The following is a 22,163-nucleotide window of genomic DNA, read 5'->3' on the forward strand; positions in this document are numbered from 1 at the left end:
CCGAGTTCTATACAATGCGGCCGCTTACGCAGCAACCCCGGGGTGTTGTTTTTCAGCTGGGCCAGGAACCTGGGAGTACTGAGCCCGCTGAGAAACACCCCTTAGCACGAGGTAGGGAAACCGCTTCCCTGTCGCTCCCAGAATCGGGATGGACCCCTCTGCAAAAGGCAAAAGCAAGACACCCGAAGAAGCGTCATCCCCTGCTGCCATTCTGCCCCCAGAGGGCCATCCCTACCTTCTCCGCCCCCTATGACTCCTGGGTGCTGGACCCTGGTTCTATTGATTCTACCAGGGATGATCTAGACAGTGCTTGGTCCTGCCGCGAGGGCAGGGGACTGCACTTGATGACCTCTCGAGGTCCCTGCCAGTTCTATGATTCTACGGTAAGAATCGCCCAGGTTGCCTGGCCACCGTGGGGAGCCCCAGATGCTCGACCTGCTCTGGGCTGGGAGCCGGGTGCCCTAGAGCAGCCCCCAGCCTGTGTTACCACTGCCACGGTGCAGGGTTCCCTGCAGCAGCTCAGGCTCCCTGGGTGGCTCTCACCATGGCTTCCAGCCTGGCCAGAGCCTTGTGGGAGGAGAGGAGAAGTGAAGCATTTCAGGACCCTCCTATCCAATTTGGGATTGCTGGTCATTGTACCCAGAATAGCCCTGGCCTGCGGGAATCCAAACATGGCTGCAAAAGATGAAGGGCTACACTTGATAACCAGGGAGGAAAACACAATGCCCACAGCCAGGGACAGGTCATACAAATTTGGGCCTGGCCATCTCTTTGGGGCACTTCACATGCTGGGTCGTGGCCTTGCAGCTGCAGAGCCAGTCTCCCACCTCCTGGCAGCTGGAGGAGAGGGCACCCGGCTTGCGGGGAAAGGCTGGAGATGATGAGCGCGGTCCTGTTTGTGGAGGGAGGGGAGCGAGCGAGGGAACCTGTGCTCCAGCCTCGGCTGCAAGAGAGGGGGAGAAATCCGGATCCCGTGAAGATTCGTGTTCACACCAGCCCAGAGCTCCCCACGCAGCCCGGACCGTACTACACCCCCCACGGCGCTAGCGTTCCCCCGCAGGGCCCGCCCGCCCCAGAGCCCCCTGGAGCTGCAGGTCCGAATTGACCCTGCTTCTTCCTTGACTTGGGCAGCAAAGACAAGCCACCAAGGGGAACAGCAGGCCCCTGCCTGGCTGCACCTCCCTGGCTGGGCTGGAGAAGGGCAGGTGTCAAGACCCCCAGCAGAGGGCGCTTGCCGGCTGTGCCTCAATTGCCCAGAGCCAGGAAGGGATTTTGAAGGGGCAGCGTAACAGGGTGCGACTCATCACCCCGGCGCCTCCTGCTGGAGGCTCAGGGAATGAGCTCGGTGCAGCCCTGGAGCACCCCCTTCTGGGCAGCCCCGGTACCCAGCTGCTTTCAGTCCCCTGACCCTTCCTGCCCTTTCCCCCTCGTACTGCCCGGTCACAGGGCCCCCATGTTCCTAGGGCCTCCCCTTCAGGGAACCCCCACTGCCCTATACCTGTCTTCCCCTCAGGGACCCACTGCCAGGCATCATGGAGTCCTTGCCTCAGAGCCCAGCTGCAGCCTGACACGGCCGCTCAGCATGGGCAAGGGGGTGTGGGCCTGCTGCCTTCTTCTAGCCTGGCCACCTCTCTAGAGCCCTAGTTCCCTCAGGCCCTGCAGCCTGGGAGCTTCGTGGCCAGAGCTCCCCAGCCCTGCTCTGTCTCAGGAAGCCTCCAGCTTCCCTGGCAGCCAGGTCCCTCCTGCTCCCCGGCAGGAGTGCGAGTGAGAAAGCCTTTTCCTCCCCCTCCAGGAGCCCTGATTTATACCACCCCAGCTGGCCCGTCATGCTCTGCCCCTCAGCCTCGCTCCAGTGTTAACCCTTGGAGGGCCAGAGCGGGGCCGATGCCCCGTCACAAGCAGTGAGGCTGAGGAAGGCCCACGGGGGCTCCTGTGCCCTGCCTCTCCCCTCACTCTCCAGCCCCCTCCCCTCGGCGCTCTGCCTCCCCACCCCGCTGCCAGAAAGGGAAAACTCGGGGGCTGCTCTGCCGCCTCGGCTTGGTCCTGCCTCTCCGGCCTTCAGCTGCTGGTGGGAGAGACCGGGCCCATTGTGGGGGTGGAACTCCGCCCCCCACCCCCCAGGGAAGGGGTAGAACCAGCAAAGGGGCCGTGGGGACTGGCGCTCATCCCTCAAGCTTACGCTAAGGGCAGTTTGGGGGCACGTGGCTAAAGGGTTTCACACGGAGGAGCTGGCAAGCCCGCACTGTACTCGCTGCCCCACGGCTGCAGTGCGGCTGGCCACTTGTCCCTGATGGGGCAGGGTGCGTTCCCAGCCTCCTGCAATTTGCGTAAGCTGGAGGGGAGCTTTTTTATTGCCCAGACTCATCGCTCAGCTCTCTAGCTCCTTTCCCACAGCCCTGCTCTCCCTGCCTCGAGGCAGCACCGCACACAGCGAACATATCCTAGGAACGTGAGAACGGCCAGACTGGGTCAGACCAACGGTCTGTCCGACCCAGTGTCCTGTCTGCCAACAGTGGCCAATACCAGATGCCCCAGAGGTAGGGAACAGAACAAGTAATTCTCACATGATCCCTCCCCTGTCACCCATTTCCAGACAAACAGAGGCTAGGGACACCATTCCTACCCATCTTGGCTAATAGCCAGGGTTCGACAAATAATGCAATCTACTCGCCCATGGTGAGTAGATTACAACCCGGAAGAGCCAGGTTCGGGCAATCTTCACATGCGCAGATCGTCGGACAGCGCGGCTGGCGAGCAGGGCTTGCCGCAGTTTGGCGAGCCCTGCTAATAGCCATTGATGGACCTAACCTCCATGAATCTGTCTAGCTCTTTTTTGAACCCTGTGAAAGTCCTCGTCTACACCACATCCTCTGGCAAGGAGTTCCGCAGGTTGACTGTGCGCTGAGTGAAGAAAAACTTCCATTTGTTTGCTTTAAACCTGCTGCCTATTCATTTCATTGGGTGACCCCTAGTTCTTATATTGTGGGAATAAGAAAATAACTTTTCCTTATTCACTTTTTCCACACAGGTCATGATTTTATAGACCTCTATCACATCCCTCCTTAGTCTCCTCCTTTTTAAGCTGCAAAGTCCCAGTCTTTTTAATCTCTCCTTAAATGGGACCCGTTTCAAACCCCTCATCATTTTTGTTGCCCTTTTCTGAACCTTTTCCAATGCCAATATAGCTTGTTTGAGATGAGGCAACCACATCTGTACGCAGTATTCCAGATGTGGCCGTACCATGGTTTTATACAGAGGCAGTAAGATGTTCTCTGTCATATTCTCTATCCCCTTGTTAATGATTCCCAACATGCTGTTTGCTTTTTTGCCTGCCGCTGCCCACCGAGTGGATGTTTTCAGAATATCTCCACAATGACTCCAAGATCTCTCTCTCTCGGTTATTTAGCTCTGCTTGCTCACAAGGACACCCCTGGGTTGCTCCATGCCAGGAGTCACAGCCTCGCTACTCTCCTGGCTGCGCGGCCTTTCTCCTGCGTGACGCACAGCTCAGACGCTGAGCTGGAGCAGGGGGCCTATATGCTATCTCCCCCACTACCGTCACAGGGAAGGGCCTTGTCTGATTCTGCTAGGGCTTCAAACAGGAGCCCAAAGCTCAAAAGCGCCTCTCTCCAGCTGAGGTGAATCATCGCATCCTGTGACTCCTCTATGCTCTGACAGACGGGTGGGACTTTCCTCTCAGCCAGCTGCAGCATCTGGCTGGCCACCATCAGCCCTCAAGGCTGCAGTTGTTCCTGCATCCAATGCATGGAACAGCTGGGCAGCATGCCTGGCAGCAAACCCACCAGTCCCACCTCCTCTAAGCCTCCCCCCGCCCCATGCACTGGGATGAGCAGAACAGGAGAATGGCCTGTGTGCAGCGCAAGTGGCCTGATTACACAGGGACAGGCCTTCCCACGGTTCCCTCTAATCTTTTCCACCCGTAACGCCGCGAGCCCCACGGTGCCCGCTCCGGCGTTAGCTCCCCGCCCAGCGACCTCCGGGAGCCCCTTTAGTTCCTCGATAGATTCACGGTTATTTACACAGGTCACTACACGGTTGGGGTCAACACTTGCTGCCCCAAGTCCATACCCGCAGTACAAGCGGAAGCCCTCTCCTCACGCGTACGCCCTCGCCAACTTGACACACGGCGGAGGAAGGGGGCCTGGGACTGCCCTCACTCCAGGTCGCGACCCAGGGCCTAAAGACGGGGAATCCTTCCCCGGCTCGGTTGGTGGGGCGTTACCCCTAAACGCACCCACCTCAGCCCTACCCTGGGTCACTTCCCTCAGGCCCTGCGGAGCCCAGCTCTCCCATCCCACCGACAGGTGCCCTCGTCTCCCCTCTATGCTCTCTCCTTCTCTCCCTTTTGTACCCTGCTCCTGATATGCCCTACTCCCCACATCAGAGCCACACCCTTCCCCTGTGTCAGTGCGGGCGCCTCCGCTGACATGGGACCGTCCACACCACCCTGTGGTCCCTGCCCCCTCATTGGACCACCGCAGTCTCCTCCCGCGAGAGCCACGGCGCCATGCACATGCACCGCAAGCGGGACACCACTCTGGGGTCCCCACCCCCTCCGCGAGCCGACGCCGTTCTCCTGCCAGGACAGCCCAATGCACGGCACACACGCTGCGGGAGTGGCACCCCTTCCCTTTTGCCGCGGCTCTTGTCACGCTGCCTCGGCCGCCTCCCTGTGGGAAGTGCAGAGTCATCTGCCCCGTCACACACCCAGGTGCAGATTTTTTCCGGATGCGTGCGGAATAATTGTATATGCACCGAGGCATGTGTCAATGTGCACCACCAGGAGAAACAAAACTACTCGCCATGGGTGCTCTGCTAATCAGCTGGGCGGCATTGGAGTCTTTCCTGAGCAGCTACAGGAAAAACAGTCCTTCCCCCTCCCCTTATCCGTGTGTTCCACGGGATGCCAGCTCCGTCCCTCAGGAAGCTGGTGGTGACTGACACCAGGGTGGGCGGGACTCCAACTTTCAGCCACCTTTCTCAGTCACCACCAGCTTCCCCAGCACTTCCTTTCAAGGGTTCCAGCTCCATCCCTCAAGACAAACGGGCTTGAGCAGAATGGATTGCTCTCCTTTTGTGATGGTCCAAACACCGTGAAAACTGCCCAGGAGGGAGGAGGGGAAGGACAGAGTAACCCCGCATGCCAGGGTCGATTTGAAAAGTCAGGGGGAAGAGTCCAAGAAACCCTGCACCAGGGTGGGAGATCTAGGCTCGGTGCTCTGCATCAGGGCCCAGTCAACGTTTTAGATCCCACCAGCGACGCCCTCCCTAGTCATATCCCAGCCTAACAGACGTGCCCACACTAGGGCCAGGCTCGTCCCTCCGTGGGCATCATGGGGATTCCTCCGGCGATGAACACGGGCCCGTTCTGTGCGTTACCCTTCTCGGCCATGTTCTGGGGGAGAACGGGCGCGAGTTTAACTCATCCCACACTGAGCTCCACTTTCCCTCTGGGGATCAGGGGACCAGTGAAGGAAAAGAAGGTGACCAAGTGGGAAAGCAACGCGCTGAGCACGGTGCCAGAGCATGGCGTCCTCCCATCCTTGTTGGGAGAGTGGGGGAAAGGAGAAAGAACTCTCATGGGTGGCCAGTAATGCAGGCAAGGGGAGGCACAGCGTTCCCAAAATTGCCTACACGCCCAGCCACCTGGGAAGACTGTGGTCAGGGCCACAGCATGGGAGGTTTGGGGCTGGGGGTGGGCGAGGCTTGGCTCCAGGGGCGACCCTCAGGCAGAAGGGGTGGAGTTGGGCCTTGCCTTCCTTAGCTTGGCCTTCACCCGCCACCCATGAGAACCCTGGTTCTCTATGCCTATCTGGCTAGCGCGTCTTCTTGGCTGTTGATGCAAGTGGAAAGCTCTGGCCGGTGGAGGGCGTTAGCAGGATTTCCATGGCTGTGACGAGGCTGAGACGCGGAGGGACAGCGATCAGCTCCTCTGTCAAGGGGAGAGACGCATCCCCCTGTGGTCAGCGGGGACCAAAGCGAGCCCGTCGATCGCAGACAAACGGGGAGCTAAAGTTTTGGTTGTTTTTAAGGATCTGGGCTCCGTTCCTCCGCTTCTCCTGGCCCTTGGCATCACCACCGATGCCAGCTATCACATCCAGAGGATAGCTTCCCAGGCTGCTCATTCCTTCCCCGGGTGCCTGCTGGGCCTACAGGGATTCCACCATGACAGAAATCCCTGAGCCAGGGGGGTTTCACTTCCCGCCTGACGATGGTTCCCCCATGCAAGGTGCAGCTCCTCCACTTTACGCTGGGCACGGTTCAGTGAACCCCAGAGAAAATGGGGGTGGGGGTGTCCCAGCGTCCTCTCCGCTGGCCCATGTTAAATCTGGATCCAACAGCAATGACCTTCTCGCCAATTTCCATAAACCTTCTCGTCCAATTTTTTTTTAAATCCAACTGCGATGCCCCATGCTCCTTTGTTTGCTTGTGCGGGATCAATGGCCATTATCCTCCGTCCCTTCCCTGGCATCTCCCCACCCCGCACGTCACTGCTACTCGGCTGGAGAACGGTGCACTTGGTTCCTGTGGCAGGAGGGATAAATTCTTGCTGCTCCCTGCTAAGGGACCCTGCAGGAAGCAGCGTAACCCTGATTCTATCCTAGGACATGGCTGATTGCAACCTCCTGGAGTCCAATTTCACCAAAAGATGCAGGGCTCCCATCACACTGTTATCCAATAAATCCCAGAATCAGAGAATCCCAGGGCTGGAAGAGCCCTCAGGAGTCATCGAGTCCAACCCCCTGCCCAAAGCAGGACCAATCCCAACTCAATCAGCCCACCCAGGACTTTGTTACACTGGGACTTAGAAACCTCTAGGGATGGAGATTCCACCCCCTCCCTAGGGAACCCATTCCAGTTCTTCCCCACCCTCCTAGGGAAATAGTTTGTCCTAATCTCCAACCTAGACCTCCCCCACTGCAACTCGAGCCCATTGCTCCTTGTTCTGCCATCTCTCAGAACAGCCTCTCTCCATCCTCTTTGGGACCCTCCGTCAAGTTGTTGAAGGCTGCTCTCAAATCCCCCCTCCCTCTTCTCTTCTGCCATCCCTCACTAAATAAGCCCAACTCCCTCAGCCTCTCCTCATAGGTCATGTGCTGCAGCCCCCTCATCATTTTGGTTGCCCTCCACTGGACTTTCTCCAATGCGCCCACATCCTTCCTGTCATGGGGGGACCAGAACTGGACACAATACTCCAGATGTGGCCTCACCAAAGCAGAATAAAGGGGAATAATCACTTCTCGAGATCTGCTGGCAATGCTCCTCTTAATGCAACCTAATATGCCATTCTCCTTCTTGGCTACAAGGGCGCCCTGTTGACTCATCTGCAACTTCTCATCCACTGTCATCCCCAACTCCTCTTCTGCTAAATTGCTGCTTAGCCAGTCAGTCCCCAGCCAATAAACTTTGTTTTAGCAAGGGAGCGAGAGCTGAGGAGCTGCACAGGGGGATGCTGCCAGTTCCTAGCGGCGGTCTAGGCCCTGGGGCCACGAGAGAAGAAGCGGTCATTCTGGACAGAAGTGCTAGGGATGGATTCACATGGGTGCCTACAGATAGATACCCATGCGTAATGCCGCCAGACCTGGGTCATGGGCAGTGGGCTTGAGCCGACGGCTAAAGGCATGAGTCCGTACTGCCCCAGCTAAAAGCAGACTTGGCTCCCTCTAATGGTCTCAGGATACACATACAAACATCCGGCACTAGCGGGTCTCAGGCGGCCGAGTGGAGCGAGTGGCCGTTTGGAACTCAGCCATGCATCCGTGAATTAAATGGCCATTCAGGAGGGTTCGTCTCCCGCTCGGTCGAGGCGCAAAGAGGGAACGTCAGCGTCTGTGGATTAAAAGGGCGTGTGGGTTCAGAAGGGCTGGCCATAGTCCCCGGCTAAACAACAGAGTGCTGCCAGCTAACGAGAGAGCATCCCGGCCCAGGGAAGAAAGTCACCAGAGCTGCTCAAGAGGAAAGTGGCGTGGGGGGAGGGAGGGCTGATGAGCAGACCATGCGTTGTTCGTGGCATTAGCCTACTTGGGTGGGGTTGGTTTGGTTCATTAGCCTGCTGTACGCTGTAAGGAGACTAGCCATGGTGGTCTAGCCCCTTTATTCGGCTCTTTCCCCTTTATTTGGCTCTGGTGAGGCCACATCTGGAATATTGTGTCCAGTTCTGGGCCCTCCACTATAGAACAGATGTGGGCACATTGGAAAGGATCAAGCGGAGGGCGACCAAAATGATGAGGGGGCTGGAGCACATGACCTACGAGGAGCGGCTGAGGGAGTTGGGTCTGTTTAGTCTGCAGAAGCGAAGAGTGAGGGGGGATTTGAGAGCAGCCTTCAACTCCATGAAGGGGGGTTCCAAAGAGGATGGAGAGAGGCTGTTCTCAGTGGGGGCAGAGGGCAGAACAAGGAGCAATGGGCTCAAGTTGCAGTGGGGGAGGTCTAGGTTGGAGATTAGGACAAACTATTTTTCTAGGAGGGTGGGGAAGCACTGGGCTGGGTTCCCTAGGGAGGGGGTGGAGTCTCCATCCCTAGAGGTGTTTAAATCCCAGCTTGACAAAGCCCTGGCCGGGTTGATTGAGTTGGGATTGGTCCTGCTTTGGGAGGGGGCTGGATTTGACGATCTCCTGAGGTCTCCTCCAGCTCTAGGATCCTGTGACTGAGGGGCACTGGCAGAGCTGTGGGTGAGCTCTGGCTTAGAAGTGCAAGTGCCCCTCTCTCGTTGCCATCAGTCCCCCCTTTTATAAGCACTAAATCATCCTGCTCTTGGACATTTCACCCCTTTGCCTGGCCCTGGGCCCCCGGGGGGATTCTCTGTGGCAGCAACAGCTGCTCTGCAGCTCCGTCGCACGGCCGTTCATCCTGCCAATGATTTCTGCTGGCAAGCGGTGGCAATCCATCACGGATCAGGAAGCGTGCGCCCGCTGCCTTTCATCCCAGCTGCCAGGGAGAATAATCGGAGGCTTCCTGGACGTCTGACGGCCTCTCTGCACCACCGTCGGTAAGAACAGAAGAAATCAATAGCCAATTAAAGCTGATCCACCGCATTTGATCTTTCGAGTGTGATGGGGGCTGTAATTAACGGCGCTTCCTAGAGACCGTCACAATTCAAGGTTTCCTGTCAAGGCTAATGTGGTTTTGTTTTAACTGTGAGTGCTGCCATGTACTGCCTAAGGAGGGCAGGACTGGAGTCGTTTTGGGGTGTGCGGTGAGCCCGGTGGCCTATCCCAGCCTAGTTAGAGGGAGGTGGAACGTCTTTGTATATTGCAGGCACCACACACAAGTACGCTCAGGAACAAAACTGGGGAAGAGCCACTAAGGCAGTAGAGCCCGTGGAAATCATTTTAGGGAAGGTGCCCAATACATGTGCGCCCTACGGCATACCAGTGTTTTGGGGGGAGGAAGGGGTAATGAGGCTGGGATACTCACTAGCAGTTGGGCATCTAATTCTTAGGCCTCTTGGCAAAATAGAGCAGTCAGGCAGGGAGAGAGATTAAGGCCCAACTGGGCGAAGGATGCTCAACCCAGAGTGTGAGTGTACAGGGCGGAGGGGAAGATCTAGCTGCCAGGAGGTGGTTGTGTGCAGACCATCTTTAAACGGGAGGCATTTCCCCACCGATTGCAGAGCCGGCTCTGAAGCAGATATAATCCCACGTTTCCGTTCAGCTGCAGAATGTTGGAGCGAGTCACACACACTGTGCTCTCTCTCCTCTGCCTCTCCCAAAAAAGGCACATCAGTTCTTTCTCTGTTGTTTTCCTTAATGGGAAATAAGTTCTCTAAGCTGAGAGAGAGATACTTGGGGCTTTGTGTCTGGAAACCATATTGGTGGGGAAGTTGGACAGCACTCCTGTAGCTACCCCACTGCCTGCTCCAGCTCCAGGGAGATGGGGAAGGGAAGTTGAGTGGTTAGGAGTTTTTATTGAGGCACCTCCATCTCTTCCTCTTGCTGTGGGAGAACACCGCAGTTCAAGGGCAGGAGTTGGAAGGAGTGATGCATGTGGGAGAAGATCTGGACTGGGGGGCTACGTCTACATTGGCATCCCTTTCCAGAAAAGGGATGCTAATGTAGACTTCGGAATTGCAAATTCTGCGTTTACATTTGCATTTACATGGCTGCCGCTTTTCTCCGGCTTCGGGATAAGCCGGAGAAAAGCGCCAGTCTAGACGTGATTCTCCGGAAAATAAGCCCTTGAAAGTAGGAATAAGAGATCCTCCGGAAAAGGGCTTATTTTCCGGAGAATCACGTCTAGACTGGTGCTTTTCTCCGGCTTATCCCCAAGCCGGAAAAAAGCGGCAGCCATGTAAATGCAAATGCCACGGGGGATATTTAAATCCCCCGTGGAATTTGCAATTCCGAAGTCTACATTAGCATCCCTTTTCCGGAAAGGGATGCCAATGTAGACACAGCCCTTGGGAATGGGGCTAGTGCATGGGGGTGTCTTGCATTTGAGTTTCTGACCTTCTGAGCAATTCAGCACTGCCCTGCCACTGGGGTAGTGGCTTTTTCTGCCTTCCTGCCGCAGCCTCCACACAAATACATTGGGGACCGGCCACACGCCTGCCCTCGGCTCCAATGCACAATCCAGTTTTCCTCGACGCTGCAGCCCCATAGCAGCAAGAACAGACTCTGCCAGCCGGTAGAATAGAGGGGGTTTATGGCTTCTCCAGGATACAGCACAGCACAGACATGATGTGGCTACAGGAGTCAGGGCCAGGATGCCTCCGATCCCTTGGGTTAGGGATCCATCACCCCTACCCCTCAGCTCAGGCTGTTCCCTTCATGTTTCCCAGCCAGCAACTGACCCTTCCCCCAACACTCCCTTCTTTTGTTCCATCCCTTCCCTTAACCGGTAGAACCGGTTCGGTCACTGTCATGGGGGCCCTCTGGGCAGTGCTTACAGAGAGAGGCCAGTAGGGGTCACTCCCAGCCCCCAGCCCTAGCACAGCAACCAGCAAGGTACTGTCACTATATCACACCAGTTGAGCAGCTGGTTGGGGCTAGCACCCCCTTCACAGCCACATAGACTAGGTCCAAGCCCTGCCAGCTGGCCAGGCAGCTGGAATAAAGACAAACAACTGGAATCTTCTCTTGTGCTGAGGCAGAGGCCACAGCCGCTGTTTGCATGGAGTCCAGTTGTGCCACCCATCCGGATCGCCTGTACAATCCGCATCGCTATCATCCTTTCTGGGGTGGGTGGGAAAACCATCATGAACGGCCCGGTCAGGTCTTCTGCTCCTAAGCCATTGGGACGCATCTCCCTTTACACACCGCTCGTGTGTGGCACCCAAGAGGCAGTCGCATGCTCACCTTGACTGGCTGCGTGGCAGACGCCAAGGCAGGTGCAAGGCACTGTGGTGCTGAGGGTCACAGACCCGCTGATTCAGAAGAGATGGGACGGTTTGCAGCGAATGCTGAATTTGATTGCTAGCAGTCTCCACACAGAGGAGCCAGCACCTGTCCATTCAGGTGGGCCTGACCCGTCGAGGTTGGATCCACTTCTGAACTCTCTTTGTCGGGGCTGGGGTCGGGCCCATCACTACTGATAAATTCTATACCTTGATTCACAAGGCTTCACTTTTCTATACATTACACGCAAGAATTCTTGCTAACATTCCTCTCCAGACAGCGCCTCTGTGCAAAAGGAACCCCCGGGTATGCCTGGCTGCAAGGAACATGTGGTGTTCTCTGTGCCAATGGGTCCATTTATTAGTTTTTAATGAGGGTGAAATAATTAACAGTCGCTGAAAACATCCCATTAGCCTGCGTTGTACTTTAAAGGGAGATGGAAAATGAGCCAGTATTGTTGCCCATCCACTAAATACTGCACTGGAATGAAATGCCCCACTGACCTTTAGGAGTAGAATTCGAAATATATGACTGTGTGACATAGGCCCTATACTGCAAGTCGCAAATGGAGAGTCCTCTTTAGCTCAAGTGGGGAGAGCCACCTAGACTGTCAATGTAAATGATAACATACTGCAAATAGTAAGGCCAGAGCTACTCTTCAGGCCAGCCACTCCAAGCACCTGCATTAGGCCAGACTGTTTCTCCCCGCTGCTTTCCCAGTTGTCCTTGCTCTTATAAAAGTTTTCCCATTGTCCAGCCCAAGCCTTTCTGAGCTGAACTGAAACCCGGCAGTCAGAGGGGTATGTCTGAGCCTCCTGCTGGTGAACTGGGCTTCTGCCCGCTGCTGCATCAGAACAGGACTGATAAATCCCGAGAGGGTTTCAGCTGGTCTTTGTTGGGGGGTGGGGAGGGTCTGGTAAGGAGCAGGGCAGGAATCAGCACAGGAGTAGGATAGGATCAGCAATGCAAGGTTAACTCACCAGATCAGCCTACCTCTGTCCGGGAGCTCCATTTTCCATTCAAGTCCTGTCCTCTTTCCCACCCCTGCAGGGTCTTGATCTCCACCAGCTGGCCATATGGCGTGGGGAAGACGAGAAGTGCATCTCCCAAGAGCGAGATAGCATGGGCGTGGGGGGAAGAACCCCCGCCATGCTCAAATACCACTTGGCACAGGACTTCACATAGGCTGGAAACAGGGGCTCCTCTCCAGCTGCAATGAGGAGGAACCGGGCTGCATTTGGTGCTATCGTTCCTTCTGCTGCTAGGAGAGGGGCCCTGTGCCGAGGGGAGAGAGAGGGGCCAAGTCACCCTAACTCTACCCTCCCAGATCCCTGAGATAGCCTCATCCTTTGGGCACGATTGGGAGACTCTCGTGTGTTAAAGTGGGTCCTAGCAATTCATGTGGCCACGTCCAAACCTAGATCCCCAGAGTCTACTGGCCGATGGGGGACTTGTGAGAACGGGTTCCACTTTTGCTAATCTCAACCCGTCGAGGAATCAGTCAACTTCCCGCAGAGACCACGCTGGCATCACCAGCAGCATAGGTCCTCTCCTTCCAACGGCAGACTTTCCGCCAGCTCTCATGGGGCTCGTGGTGTTGTCAGGACACAGGAAGAGAAGCCCCTGATTGAAACCAACATACGGGCCAACACTGCGCCTTTCCGGAGTGCAAAATGCTGCCATCCAACGGCAGCTCATTGAGAACCAGGGTGTATTAACAACTGTGTTGAATGTAAGACAAGGGAGGTCACTGTCCCATTTTACTCGGTCTTCTGAGTGAGGCCTCACTCGGAGGACGGTGTCTTTGGGAAAGACGTGCCCAAATTGGAGAGTGTCCAGAAAGAAAAAAAAAATGGCAGAAGGTTCACGAAACCTGGCCTACGGGAAGGTTGGAAAACCTGAGCCTGTTTAGTCTTGAGAAAAGAAGTCTGAGGGGGAACCTGAGAACTGTCTTCAAGTATGCTCAGGGCTGTTAAAAAGAGAATGGTGATCAATAGATCTCCTTGTCGATTGAAGGCGGGACAAAACCAATCAGTTTAATCTGCAGCAAGGGAGTTCTAGGCGTGATATTAGGAAAAACTTTGCACCGATAAGAATAGTTACGCTCTGGAATAGGCGTCCAAGAGAGGCTGTGAAATCCCCATCATAGGCGATTTGAAAGAACTGGTCAGACTAACACCTGTCAAGGATGGTCTAGGATAGTTTATTCAGTCCTACCTCGGCACAGGGGACTTCTTGCGGTCCCTTCTAGCCATTGGAGTCTATGAACGTGATAATGAAGCTCAAGGGATTCTGCCTGTGTGGAGCAGGGAATTGTTGCTTGCTGGACCAAGAGACGCTTTCTTCGCCGAGGCCTGGGCATTCACAGAGAGATGCTACATATATTTAACTCAGACCTTACTCTGTGGCCAGTCCGTTAGTATCTAATATCTACATGTTTATTTATAAGAGCAAAGAAGAACGAGAAAGTTTTAAATGGTCAAGGAAAACGAGTGCATACACTCTTGTATCAGGTTTAGAGCAGTGATGGAATAAACTGCTGGCTTATAAAGGGTACAGCTACACGGAGCGGGGGGGGCAGGGTTTGAGATACCGGAGGTATCCCGAAAAATCTCCGCCGCGTTCAGGGAATGCGTTTGCTCTTCTACTTTTTTTTGTCAGTGTAAGTCCATAGGCCAGACCAAAGCGGGAAAGAGGCAATATGGCGATGCTTCCAGTTAGACTGCTGCCCTGTTCAGATGGCATGGGGCCTGAATTCTCTCTTTGGGATAAGCAGCCAGTTCCATTAACAGACATTAGTCTGTGTCTACACTGACAGACAAAACCGTGCCACTGTAGTGTACACACTTCCTACATTGGATGGAAGGGATTTTACCATCAATGGAGTAAATACACTTCGCCAAGAGGCAGTAACCAGGTCAACAAAAGAACTCGTCCATCGACCTGGCCACATCTGCACGATGAGTTTAGTGGACATAACCATGGTGCTCGGGGAAGAGAGGGGGGGAATTGCAGCACTGAGCAACATAGCTACATCAATCTAATTTTGAAGTGTAGCCCACACTTTAGGAATAAAAGGTGGCCAAGACCTATGTGATGGCGTGTTGGGGTTCCCCCCGATCCTGCACCCCCGTAGCAGCCAGAACAGACTCTGCCAGCCAGTAGAAAAGAGGGTCTATTGCTTCTCTAGGGTACAACACAGCATAGACGTGATGTAGCTACAGGAGCCAGGGCCAGGATGCCTCAGATCCCTTGGGACGGGGTGCCTAGGCCCCTAAACTCCCAGCCCCCTGCTTAGTCTGTCCCCTTCATGGTTTCCCCCAGCCAAAACGAAACTTTCCCCCAAACACTCACTTCCTTTGTTCCATCCCTTCCCTTAACCAGTAGGGTCACTATCTACGTCACATGGGGGCCCTCAATGCGCCCCCTGCTGGGCAGTGCTTACAGACAGCAACGCCCAAGCATAGCAACCAGCAACGTACCGACACTACATCACAACCTATTAGAACAGTGTTTCTTAACCAGGGGTGTGTGTATTCCTGGGGGTACACAGATGTCTTCTAAGAGATACATCAACTCATCTAGATATTAGCCAAGATGGATAGGAAATGGTGATGGAGAGGGATCACTTGATGATTCCCGGTTCTGTTCACTCCTTCTGGGGCACCTGGCATTGGCCACTGTTGGCAGACAGGACCCTGGGTTAGATGGCCCTTTGGTCTGACCCAGCCTGGCCGTTCTTATCTGCCTAGTTTTACAACAGGCGACATAAAAAGCACTAACAAAGTCAATACAAACTAACATTTCATCCAGGCAAAATGAGAACGTCAGCAGTTTTTCAGTAACTGTGCACAGTGAGACACTTTTGTATTTTTATGTCTGATTTTTGAGCGAGTCGTTTTTAAATGAGGTGAAACTTGGTGTATGCAAAACGAATCAGACTCCTGAAAGGGGTACAGCAGTTGGTAAGGCTGAAAACCACCGTAGTAGAACCGACAATCCAGCCCTTACCAGTCTGCTCTGTGGTCACCCCAGTTTCAAATGACTGTCCGCCCTCTTCTTCTTAAGACTTACCAGTATCTAGCCCCTATCAAGTGGGGTCTTTTCCCCCATAAACCTCAAAGCATTTACACATATGGGTCATTGCTGTCATCTCCATTTTATAGATGAAGAAACTGAGGCACGGAGTCGGTCTTTACCCCTGGTAACCCCACACGTCAGACCCAGGAACAGAGGACTTCAAACTCTCTTCCTTCTCACCGTGGTGGGGGCTAAGGGTAGAACCAAGAGTGCTCAAGGTTACAGGGCAAGGGGAGATTGCGAAAATAAAGTCGTTCTGCCCGGGTGTTTTCTCATTTTGGTACAAGGAGGATTTCGGTTTTTGCTGCCTGTGTTGCTACACACTGCCCTTCAATCTGAGGCTTTATTGTGTCCTGTGGATTAAATCTCACAGGAGTACATGAGCCCTGAAGGGTACAACATTCATTTCTCAGTATCCTCATACAGCCATCTAGACCTAGTGCCAGTGTATGGTTTATTTATTCATTTTAGGGGGGGCTTCAGGGAGGTGGGGGAACTTCCAGCCAGCAGCAGGGAGTAGGACAATATTCCGAAATATTCTCTCTCCGTGAAAGTTCCCCTGCCATGGGCACTGTCCTGCAGAGGGATGAGTTTGTGGCATGCAGCCACACCGTGGAGAGACGCGCCCTCCACTCCCGGCTTTACCCACATGCAGTTTTACTCCAGGAAGTGGTGGAAGTGACTGTGCTGGCAAAATGGCCAAGTCAGGCCTGACCCGCTGCCCCAGGGGTGCCACGTGGCTGACATGCCACCTTTCGGACGTGCTGGCCCACCACACACCTGACCACTGGCACTGACCACTGTTGGCAGACAGCATCCTGGGCTGGACGGACCTTTGGCCAGACGCAGTGTGGCCGTTCCTATGTTCTTATGAATCATTGATCCCTCGTCTTGCTCCATAACCCTCTGCTCTCCCACCTTTGCTGAGCGACGGTGTCATCTTATTGATGTAAGTCTGTCCCATTGAGCCCTGTTGTGGGACGATGTATTCGTCCCTCTCCCAGAGGAAGCTGTCGCATCCCTGGGTTCTTGGAACCATGCCCAACCCCACATGCCCTGAAACTCAACTGCGGTTCCACACCCATGCCCCTCCCACTCGGGCAGTGCAGCCTAGCAGCCAGAGCATTTACCGGCAGGTTGGAGGTCGGGGTAGCAGGACCCAGGCCCTCCCTACTCTATAGGGTCCCAGCCCAGGGTTCAATTAGCAGGTGCGTGGTCCACTGCTTCCTCAGCGGGGAATCCCACCACAACACGCTGAACTCCTCGGGGGTCCATCTCCTACCTTGGGCTACTTCCTACCAGTCTCCACCGGACTCCTTCCAGGGTCCTTCCTCCAGATCCTCGGCAGCGTCTCTGGTGTCTCGCTGGCTGGTCCCCAGGTCCGGTCCCACCGGCGGTTCAACCACGGGATCTCAGCCAGCCCTGACTGAGCCTCTCTCCACACCTTTATACCCGAGCTGCGGTCTGAGCATGCCCAGCAGGGCTGCGGGGGCGGGACTTCCTCAGCCAGGTGGGCCTGGTTAGACCTAGCTCCCCCCACTGCAGGGCTGGTCCACCCATCACAAACCCATTCACCTCTTTCTTTAGTGGCCTCCTTGTATGTGATTGGAAACTAAGCTGTAAGCACTTTGGAGCAGGCATGTGAATTGCAGGAACAATGCCCAACAAGGATATGGGCCCTGTTGGGCCGGATGCTGTAAAAACACCCCACAGTCAGGTCATCTCAGCCTCACAGGACTTACAATCTGAATGTAAACCAAGAGAGAACAGGCGAGGAGGGGAAGGAGAGGCGAACACTGAGAGAATTCTGGGCAGCAGGGTAAACAGCGGTCACAGGGCACCGGCTACCTAGCCACTGGCGGGTTCGTCTGCGTCGTGAGACATTGAGCTCACTTCTGGGCGCTGGGCCATAATAAATGGATATTCTCTTTCTCTGTTGGTCCCAAATCCTCACCGACACAGCCCCCAACTGGGAAGGAGAAAGACACTCCCCACATTCCCCTCACACACTGGCGCCTAGGAGGGCCCAGGCTAGTAGAGTTTGTGTGCTCCAGCGTGGAGCACCAGCAGAGGCTCCCCAAAGCTGGGGAGGGAGCCCCAAACTTCAAGGGGTGGATCCAGGTAAGTCGGGGGCCACATCCGGCCTTAGGTTCCCCACCCCTGACTAATGAAAGGAAAAGACTCTATAGAAATAGGGAGCTCGTTGCATATGAAGTGGTAGGCGCCGGCTGCCTAAACCAGGATGCTAAATAGAAAACTTTGTGCTCAGACGAGATGGAGAGGGGAGTCAAGCCAAGTGCCCCCGCCCCATATGAAAGATGAGCTGGAAGCAACAATTCCTTAGCACCTCAGATTCTGCAGGTGCCCTTTCCTTGTTGGTGCTCCACGGCGGGGGCTTCATGGGGCAGCCAGATGCCCCCACTGGGTTTTCCAGCAAACTCAGAGATGTCCAGAAGGGAGGATCCTGTAGGGAACAGAGGGGAGTCTTGCTGTGATGCAGTGGAGGTGGGGAAACTGGGCAGCCAGGGCAAAGGCCCTGCCCCCGACAAACATCCTGCGGTCCACGATATTCCCCCTTACAGCATCTTGAGAGTTCAGAAACTCACCTGCCTGCTCTCGTGGGAATGGTACCTAAGCAACACGGGGATTCTAGGAATACAGTAATTTCTCATTTAACACGTGCCCGCTTAACACATTTTCACGGTAGCACGATTTTTTTTAGGGAATGTTTTTTGAATTACACGACCATCCCCGGAATAACACCATTTCCCCAGCCGGCCCGTCGCTGACGGCTACGCGAGGCTTCCCCCGCCTCCCTGCAATGCGGCGGAGGGTTCACCGCTCACCACGCCATTCCCCGCTGACTCCCCCTCGCCGAATGCAGTGCGGGTCCCGGCAGACCCGTCACAGGGGCATACTCCCAACCCAATCTCCCTCCCTTCTCCTCCCCTTCCCTTCCCCAGAGCCAGACACCTCCTCTCCCTGCTGTAACCCAGTCCCCTTTCTCCCCCAACCTTATGTCCTGGTCCCAACAGACACCACCGCTTGAAACGCAACCCCCACCTTTTCCATTATTTTCAACGGGAAAATTAACCCCGCAGAACACGTTTTCACTTCACACGCTCATTTTCTGAAACATCTCGACAGTGTTAAATGAGGAATTACTGTACGGCTCTTTCTACAGGTTTCTCCGGCTAGACAAGGCCTTGAATTGGGAGGTTTCTCCCCAGTTAGTAAAAAGGCTCCTCAGAGTGATGCCATATCTGGAAGGAGGGTCTCTGGAGACGGCTGCAGGAATCCGAGTTATATTTTAACCCCCATTTGTTTCAATGGAAGCATAAAATGCCCTGCCGCTTGATATTAACTAGATGACTCCTGCTCTTTCTTGGCATTTGCCATCGCAAATGAATCCCCATTAATTCCACCCCTTGCCCACCCCTCTGCTTGGTCCTCTCTTCATCTTGCAGCTTCCTGAGCCTGGCCCTGCAAAATCAATAAGTAATTTAGAGCCTGGCAAATGCAGAGGAAAACAAGTTATGCTGCCCGTATCTGAATATTTCTAAGTCCGAATTGTCTGAGCAAACAGGGGCTCTGTCCACTCCACAACCAATCCGTGCAGCAGCGCATGGCTACCAGCGTAAGACCATAGACTTTTTACAATAGACGGTGAACAAACAAAAATGTTTAGAACCACCCCCTTGTTCAGTTATATTGGTGGTAAGCTAATAAAAAAGGACTTACAGTCCCAGCTCCATGCTGAATACTTGGGAGAATAGGGCTGATTCCATGGAGGGTGTTTGACAGCCAAGGAGAAAATATCCAATTTGGGTTCCTTGACCTAGGGCTTAAAGTGATCTCAAAGAAAACACAGAATGTGGCATTGGCTCAGAAATCACACTGCTCATTTAAATACGTATCTAACGGCCGTTGTCAAGGACTGGCCCGCTTTACAGCTGCATCGAAGGTCTCCATTTCCTGTGCTTTCCGAAATATCCTGGAAGTGTGCTGCTTTTCAGGGGTCTGTCCCATGACTGAGGTTCACAGTTCTGAGCTGTAGTGCAAAGGAGGAAACAAAAATCAGATTTCGGGACAGCAGTCAGGGGATGCATTGTGATCAGACAAGGTGATCCATGACAAGAGCTCTGCAAATCTCAGTGGTGTGTAAGAAACAGAATCGGGGGCGGGGGAAGCTGTGATGTTCTAACCTTGACCTTTCATCCATGCTCCATAGTCTTAGAATGTCCAGCTGTTAAAAGCGTTACTTGTTTTGACATGAGCAGCTAGTCAATGTTTGGGATCCAGTGGGTTGTTCCGGGCAGGAGGAGAAATTGCATAAAGAAAAGATCAGACTCCATTGTCAATCATGTTTATTTCACATGATCAGCAGTGAAGTAATGAACAACACTGGTTAACTGGTCGGTCCCACTAAATAAACCACTTCCAAAGTTATAATTTATCCATTGGAAAGGCAGCGCAGCTACAGGTCATATGCAGTTTTTCTTCGCAATCATGAGGGTTCGACACCCAATTTTTATTTAAATTGGAGCCTAAATTGTGCAGAAGCTGATCTGGACACCAGAAAAGTGCCACTTCAGTATCCCCGTCAACTTGCTCAGCTCAGATGCTAGCAGGGGCCATCTGGCGGACACGTTCATCCCTTCCAAGTCATGCTTCGATCATCAGAATGGAACGAAGCCTCAATATCAGAGCATAGCTCGGTTGAAACTGGCCAGTTTTACCCGTTACTCATCAAACCGTTAAGTAGCCCACACACGCTCAAACACATTGGGAACTTTTCAAAGAGTTTCCAGATTATTACAAATCCCAACACGAGTGGAATTCCATAAGCACCACTGGACCATTTCACATGCTACTAATGCTGACCTCATAACAGGTCTTGCAACTCCGTGTTCAACATTGCTGGTGGAGGGCAACCTCAGCCCGGTGAATAAGTCAATGATCTAAACTGGATGCCCATTCATTAACTCGAGGCATCTTGTGCATTCAGCCATGGAAGTGCAGTGGCCATAGTTGTGTGTGCAGATCAGGTATTTGTCCGTGTGTACGTCTTTTTAGACAGCACATGCACATATCCAGTATACAGCATGTACAGTCGCGGTCCAAATGCAGCTGGGAGGCTCTGCACACATTTAACCACAACCATATGGGCCCCATGTTTGTAAAAATGATCCTGAAACATAGTCCTGTTTGTAACTTGTCCCCTGCTGTCAGCAATTCCCAAACCTGTTCAGTTAACAAGGCTGGTATCCATCTCTCTCTGAGCTCATTATTATTCATTTAATATTTTTACTGCATTACAGCCTCAGCCAGGTCAGAGTCCGTTGTGCTAGTCAATGGACAAAGAGATAGTAAATGACAGTTCTAACGAGTTCAGTTTGGAGGGCAAGTTCTTCTGCCAACCAACCATTTGCTCGCTGCCTAGTGGAGGTCAGAGTGAGCTTCTGAAATAAGTTTTTGTTCTAATAAGCGGTTGGCTGCAGCCTTACATTCCAGGACAGGAAGTGCATCCAGTTGTCCTTATCGCCAGTGCGCGGAGAATACGACAGAACACTCCGAAGTTCCACTGGCGTTCACTAGGGGCGCTGGAGAGAATAAAGGAGTGCTCTCTCGTGAAATTCACTTCCACGCACAGTGTTCCCATGTTACGTACAACTATGAAGACTACTTCAAAATACTTACGTGCTTCAAATATTCCGTACTTGGTACTTAAGTGCATTGTAAAGGTAGATAAAACACAATGGGCTTTTTAGCTGCAAGTGCTTTTTTAAAATTGGCTTTTGAAACAATCACGTCCCTCTTGGATTCTGGTTGGCCTGCTCCCTTGGGAGCTAGAGGCGCTGTATTCCAGCTCTCACACCAGCTGGAATGGGTGGCAGCCCTCCCCTTTCATTTCTGATTCTTCACGACAACCAACTGCAGATAGACTCACTCCCCAACCCCGCCCATTAGCGGTGGGAAAACATGTTCAGCGTGCCTGGGGAGATGCCAACGCACCATGCCCCTCGTGTGGATACTTTTCTGCAGTAACGACTCTGTGATGCACCAGCAGCCAAAGAACAAGCAGATAAGCACAGTCTTAGAAAAGATAAGCTCCTTATCGCACAGGATTTGAAAGTATTTCTTGTATTTCTACTTATCTGCTATATATTTTAGAGCATTTGTCTGTCTTTTGTTTGACTTTCTGTTCAAGAACTCCTCCTAAACTGTAAGAGCTAGGACCACCAAATTTGGTATGCAGCTTCATAGAATCATAAAATCCAAGGAGGCCATCAAGTCCAGCCAAAGGCAGGACCAATCCCAATTAAATTATAGTAATTCCTCATTTAACACTATCGAGATGTTTCAGAAAATGAGCGTGCTAAGTGAAAACGTGTTCTGCAGGGTCAATTTTCCCATTGAAAATAATGGAAAAGGTGGGGGTTGCGTTTCAAGCGGTGGTGTCTGTTGGGACTGGGACATAAGGTTGGGGGAGAAAGGGGACTGGGTTTCAGCAGGGAGGGAAGGTGTTTGGCTCTGGGGAAGGGAAGGGGAGGAGAGGGGAGGGCGATTGGATTGGGAGTATGCCCCTGTTACGGGTCTGCCGGGACCCGCACTGTGTCCGGCGAGGGGGAGTTGCTGTGGAATGGCGCGGCGAGCAGCGAACCCTCCACCGCTTTGCAGGGAGGCAGGGGAAGCCCCGCGCAGCTACCAGCAATGGGCCAGCTG

The 22,163-nt window shown here is 53.8% G+C and overlaps 1 protein-coding gene across 2 annotated transcripts in view; it reads left to right on the forward strand.

Moving 5' to 3' along the window:
* MARCHF4 (membrane associated ring-CH-type finger 4) overlaps nt 1–22,163 on the forward strand; it is an 80,509-nt gene that overhangs the window by 52,832 nt on the left and 5,514 nt on the right. The window lies entirely within an intron of this gene.

This window comes from Pelodiscus sinensis, chromosome 7 (assembly GCF_052426305.1).
Source record: "Pelodiscus sinensis isolate ZL-2025 chromosome 7, ASM5242630v1, whole genome shotgun sequence".
Classification (NCBI taxonomy): Eukaryota; Metazoa; Chordata; order Testudines; family Trionychidae; genus Pelodiscus; species Pelodiscus sinensis.